We start from the raw sequence: 6,615 nt of genomic DNA, 5'->3' as shown, positions 1-6,615 counted from the left end.
TACACCTGACACTTTACAGATACGACTTCAATTAGTGCTCCCAACAAACCTTTGAAGTAGGTTCTGCTTTTATCTCCACTTTAGAGTGAAGAAGATGGACACTTAGACTGATTTAAGAGGGAGAGCTTGAGATTTGAACTCGGGCCTATATGACTCCAAAAATCCCATGCTTTTTTTTTTTTAAACCACTCATAATTGAAATTTTTATTTTATATACAAGGAATTAGCATTGTTTCTGCATAAGGTAGATGTGCTGGACGATCCATTCAAGGATGTTCACTTAATTCAACTTGATGAAGCCAATATCCTTTGTGCACTGGCGGAAACACCAGTGGCACATATTGAGGCCGTATTTCCGGATCAGACCGTGCCAGTTTGAGCAGACATGGCAAGAGGGAGAGATCTGGCTGAATTTTCTAGGTTGGCTCTAGTACAGCTGCTGGTGACCCGTCTTGCTTTCTCAGATGCAAAGAGGCAAAAGGCAAAAATCCCATGCTTTTATCCACTCTTCTGTCCTTTTTCTCAATAAGCTTATAAATGCTTTTAAACTTTGCGGCCAGCAGCCAGCATGTCCCTCAGTGATGTGTGCTAGGCCATGTACCTTTGAGTCATATGTAGTTAACAGAGGGCTACGACCTTGTCTGCCCAATGTGTAATTATGGTGGTACTAGGACTTTGATTTCAGGAGTAATACAAGACTTCCCCAAGTCTTGGGCATCCAGCTTGGAAGGGTTCTTTAGGTCTGAATTTATACCTTCCCTCTCTTCCTCTTATCTCCTTTTGGGCTCTATCCAGGGCAACCCTAACCCACCATCTCTTCCCTAGCACCCCTCTCCTTTCTCTGGGGGTAAATTATATGAATAATGTGTCAGTCATAATAAGCTAGGTTATGCTGCAAAAACAGACAACTCTCAGAGGCCTAAAACAACAAAGGTTTATTTCTTAAAATAACACCAGTTTCTCTACCCATTCATGTGTCACCAGGGAGACTCTTCTCTTAGTCATTCTGGAACCAAGGCTGGCAAAGCAGCCACCTCTTCAAACGTGGCGGGAGCCAGCGGGAAAGGAGAAATCCAGGGATGTCTTGTTGGCATTTAAAGGCCCTGTCACTTCAACCCCCAACTCATTGGCCAGAACTCTGCAAAATGGTGCCACCCAGCCACAAGAGGGCCAGGCAGTCCCGTCCTCCCTGTGCCCACAGGGAGGAGAGCAGCAGAAAACTGCGGTGAGCTGAGTGGCAGTAATGACCAGCGCACATTCCATGCCATGTATACCTTGCTGCCTTCTTTTTTTCTCTCCCTAGCTTAACTCATTTGACCTCAGGTAAACTTTACAGGACACACATGGCCTCTTTAATTCCATTCCTCCTTCCTCTTTGTTTTCCAAAACTTCTTCAAGTACTGCAAACAAAATTTCTCTTTTTCCTTTGTGGGAGCCATTTGTGAGCCAAAAGGAAAGGTCTCCGGCCTTGAAATGAAATTATACACCTTAAAGAGCTAGGGCTACTAACTTTCTGCTTCTGAAATAACCAGAAGTTCCTTCTGATCTTCATAAATACCTCTCTGGGCTTCCTCGCTCTGCTAAAATTGAACCAGTCTTTCCTCTAATGTTAATATTCAAGATAGATCATGTTCACATTCACTTCTGCTTACTGCTTTGCTTGATTGGCTATATTGCCAGAGTATTGAATAGTATTATTTTCTACCAATTTTCAGTTAAACATGGAGCCATTCAAGCACATTAGAAATCAAATGGAATTTTGTGTGATAAATTGGACACTTTATCACCGTTTTTAATTGGCTCCTGAAGGAAAGTTTATTCTAAATTCTAGGCAACTGGTTTGCAAACCCTGTTTTAGAATGCAATCTATTTCTAGGTTGAGATCTTTTTATATAGCATATTTATGTATAATCAGAATATCAGAATAACCATTGTGTTTTAATGGACAATTATCTTCTACTGCATTCACGGGTGATCTTTGAAAAAAAATTAGAACATATAAAATGCCCTTAACTTAAAACTTTATGAACACTATATTTTCCTTTATTTTGCATTTCACTTTTTCTTCATTAAGCCAAATTAGAAACTGTAATCTTTGCCTTCTCCGTCTTCATATTTATCTCTTTCATTTATTTAGTCATTCATTCACTCCATCATTCAACAAATATTTACTGAGTATCTACTTGTGCCAGGCAGGAGGCAATGTCCCAGAGAAAGTCACAAAAGTCTGCACCCTTAAGAAGAGTCTGGGTGGTAGGGAGACACACATGCCAGCCCAACAGTTATAATACAATAAGATAATCAAAGTAAGGGGACATGTATAAAGAGCAGTGGGAGCTGAGATGAAACACTTGGGTCTGCTGGAAGGCATCAGTGAGGAGATAGCTTTTCACCTGGCATTTAAAAAAAAGAGTTGGCCTGGCTGACAGGCTGGGCCAGGGAGTTCCAAGGGAAGAATCCGGAAGTGTGAGAGCTCTACCATTGTGGGTGGAGCTTCCAATGCAGAAGCGGAAACCAAGGTGGGGAGAAGCCTGTGTTTGTGAGCAGAGAACAGAGCAATGGCTTTACCTGCCTTTCAAAAATGTTTGTATTTCACCCAGGGAGCAAGGGAGTTGTTGAAGATTTTTGAGATGGAAAATGACAGCATCAGACTTGTGGCAGTCTGGAGGCTGGTCTGGTTGGCATGACTCAAGATCAGCACTTTTTATCCCAGTGTTTGGACTTGTAAGAGATCCATGGATAGAAAGCTTGGGATCTGTGAACTTGAATAGGGAAAAAATTAACATTTTTATTGTCACTAATGCCTAATTGAAATTGAGCATTTTTTTCAAATATGAATCTGGTCACAGTAGAATTAGCAGAAGAGGTGAGTTTATCACCATTAGAAATCAGGCATTCTGATACCATAATACAGTTGTTGCAGAAATCTCCAACCCTTCATATTTTTCACTAAACCAAAATTACTGTAGCCATTAGACCCACAGCTACATCGTCATTTAATGTGTTAATAAAGAAGTATGTATATTATTATGTCAGAACTTTAAAAATAATTTGAAATATGCATTTTAATAGAATTGATCTTTTGTGATCTGTGTATTTAGTTTCAAGGTGTAAACACAGTATTCTGAGATGGGGTCCATAGTCTTCGGCCAAAATGGTCATGAAAGGTCAGAACTCATGCACCAGAGGAAGATGACTGGGGAGGTCATTGTAGCCTAAGGCAGTGGTGAGGAGGAGGGTGAAGAGGAAGAATCTGCGGGAGATTCTGGAGACAGAGTGAACTTGATCTGAAGCATAAAGCAGAGGGAGGGATCCGCATGCACCCTACTTCTCCCATCAAGGCAGAATTCTTCCTATTGCTTGTCACATCTGTCCCTTCCTTACCAGTGCTGTTGTTATGAAAGTCTTAAACTTTTATCAGTCACACATGTAGCATGGTTTAAAAAATCAAGTAGTATGGAAAGACAAAGAAAAACAACCATCCCTTGCTTTCCTCCCCTCCACCTGCCAGTCTTAAAACTTTCTGAACTCTTAAAGTGTTACGTCTCTAGTTAGATGGCAAATTCGGTGCAGGAAGTGCCTTGTAATTCCTCACTATGTTTCTCCCTTTAGGTGTTGAATAAATGACTGATAGATTCCAAAGTCATTTTCTGTTTCCAGGTCACTATGTACATCAAGTGTACCACACTCTAATTACAGAAGATATACTAATTGTCACATTCTAGGAATTGGTTCTTCCTCCTGAATTCCCATGTTTTCTGTCATTTGTCTTCATATGAAATAACACAGAATGTGCAAATAAAAATTCCATTTACTTGGGCTCTCTGGTTGTTTTTGTGAAATTGAGTTTAGTCTGCTGGTGGATTGAATAATCCTATGTAATCTTAAACCAGAAATTGAGAAGGTGGGTTTGAAATTTCTACCCATTACTTTTCTTGGGTGGGGAGAGCAGGGAGGAGGGTGTTGGAGGGTGGTGTTCCTGCCTTGGCAGCAGTGGTTAATTTCAGTGTTATTGCCCAAGTTGTGGACTACAGATGGAGTTGCAGCTGAGCCCTTTGGTTGGCTGGCTGAAATTCCTTGCTATGCTTCTTGTGAGGTCCAGGAATGTACAGTTTTGTGATCTGATGTATTTTGATGGTTGCCAGATAAAATTGATGTCTGGCACTTTTTCTAGGAAAAACACATTTAGACATTTCCAAGTTGATTTGTAGGAACTTAGTGTTATTAGAATTTTGTGGCAGAACTTTTTCTCAAGTGGCAGAAGAAATAAAGGAACTTCAGTTTTGAGGGCTGTTAACAGCACCTTCCATTAGTGCCAAAGCTGCAAAGGTTGACAAAGTACTGGTTTGTTAGTATGGATTTATGACAAAAGTAAGCCAGTATCTAGACTTTTTAAGAGTTACCAATATGGTAAAATACAGTTTTAGCTACTGACACTAGACTAGCCCCCAGACTTTTAGAAAAAGGCTACTTTTCCCCTTCTTTTCTTTTTTTTTTTTAAATTGAAGTATAGTCGATTTATAATGTGTTAATTTCTGGTGTACAGCATAGTGATTCATTGACACATAAATATTCCTTTTCATACTCTTTTTCATTATAAGCTATTACAAGGTATTGAACATAGTTCCCTGTGCTACACAGTAGGATCTGGTTGCTTATTTTGTATATAGTAGTTAGCATCTACAAATCCCAAACTCCCAATTTATTCCTCCCCACCCCCTTCTCGCCCCTCCAACCATAAGTTTGTTTTCTATGTCTGTGAGCTGTCTCTGTTCTGTAAACAAGTTTATTTGTGTCCTCTTTTCCCCTTATTTTCTAATAATATTTCTCAGTCCAGCAACCAGAAAAACTGCTCTGGGGTTAACCTTGAGATTTGACTGCTGTTTACTGTTCTTGCTGTTTTATTGGAGGGAGGGCTTTCAGGGTTTGGGAGAAATGGACTACAGAAAAGTTAGCTTCCCAATTTACATGTGAAAACCACAGTCCTTTTTCTTCATTTATATTATAAATATTTGAAGAGCAAGTTAGAGATTGTTTGTGAAGAAATGAGAGATTACGTGGTAATACAATGAGTTAACTTTTCTTTAAACTTACTGGCTTCTCTCGCAACACTATCTGTCTGGATAACAAGTTTTTACTCGTTGGCACTGCAGTTAAGCCTCAGAATACTCTTGGAGCAAAGTGACTATTCTTTAAAAACTGCTTTATTGAAATATAATTTTAGTGGGGGAAAATTTTAGATTTGGAAGAAAGATTTAAGCCAACTTTTTCCAAAGACATTTCATGAGCAGGTTAATGAAGCACCAGAAGAGAAGACTTTCAGGGTTAATCAAGGAGGTAAAAACCGAATCAGTACGAGACAGTCGACTTTGATTTACATATACAAGACCAGAAACGAAATAGCTCGGGTGCATGTTTCTAGGAACTGGTTAAGGGAGAATGAAAAAGACAGCAGTAAGGAGAAGAAAGTGTGTCGTCTGCGGGAGGAGGAACCTCGCTTTTAAGAGTTTCCGCTCTTTCTACTTGAGAATTTTCAAACGGAGTTGCTACCGGGGCTGGCTCTACTGCGACGTGCTCTCGGGCTGTCGACAGAGAAGTGATCCTGGCGCCACCGGGTGATGCAGAAAAAGTCCTTTGTGTGTAGCCTGTTTGAGTGCGGAGCCCAGTCGCGGCTGTAGCCCGAGCAGCTCCTCCCAGACGCGTCCCGGCGCCGCTCCGGCTCCTGGACCTCTTGTAACGTACTGTCGGAAGGTGTTTAGAAACTGATCGAAGTCAAAGTGTTTAATCGTGGAAACACACCACGATGAGTGTGGTGTGGAGGGTAAACGGCTCTGTTGAACAATTCTGCTGTGTAGCTAATGGGTTAACCTCTGTTCTCATAGGCTTGGTTATCCTGGTACAGATGAGAACGTGGCTAGGCAAAGTGGCTTCCACCGACTGTCCCATAAAAGAGCATCCGTTCTGTTTCTGTTAGTGTAGGTTTAACATAAGCTTAATTACTAGCTGGTTCGTCAATTGTTCTAAAAGTTAGAAATCTAAGCAGTTCAGAGAGTATGAAGTGAAAAATAAAATTGCCAACGACCCCCTCCCCAGCCCAGTTCCACTCTCTAGAGGTCACTGTCTTTAAAAGTTTCTTTGTTCTTCCAGAATTGTTTTAACACAAGATAAGTGTTTGTTTAAATTGTTTTTAAAAAGCACACACACAATTCGTATTATACTATGCATTCTGCTCTGCAATTTGCTTTTTAAATTTAATATTTGAGACTTCTGTATAACTACATAGCTTTATATACCTTTTATGGTTAAAAAAAGCTCTACATCATTCTTTTTAACATCTGTACAATATTTTATGGTATGAATGCACCATTGTTGATTGAACCAATCCCCTACCAATGGGCATTTAGGTTGTTTCCAGCTTTCTGCTGTTACAAACAATGATACAGTAAACATCACAGAGTAAATCTCTGTGCTAATGTTGCTGTGTTTTTATGGGAATATATATGTTGAGTAAATTTCTAGCAGTGAAATTTTAGGGTCAAAGGATATGTGCATTAATATTTTAATGGCTATTTCCAAGTTATATTCCAAAACGGTTGTACCAATTAATATTTCAGG

At 40.0% G+C, this 6,615-nt stretch overlaps 1 pseudogene; it reads right to left on the bottom strand.

Annotated features, from left to right (window-relative positions):
* Positions 1-6,615, bottom strand: part of LOC141579323 (small ribosomal subunit protein uS14-like) — a 50,855-nt pseudogene continuing 44,240 nt past the window's right edge.

The sequence above is a fragment of the Camelus bactrianus genome, chromosome 12, assembly GCF_048773025.1.
Source record: "Camelus bactrianus isolate YW-2024 breed Bactrian camel chromosome 12, ASM4877302v1, whole genome shotgun sequence".
NCBI classification, from domain to species: Eukaryota; Metazoa; Chordata; class Mammalia; order Artiodactyla; family Camelidae; genus Camelus; species Camelus bactrianus.
Note: the sequence above shows the minus strand (reverse complement) of the source record. Positions and strands in the feature narration are given on the sequence as shown.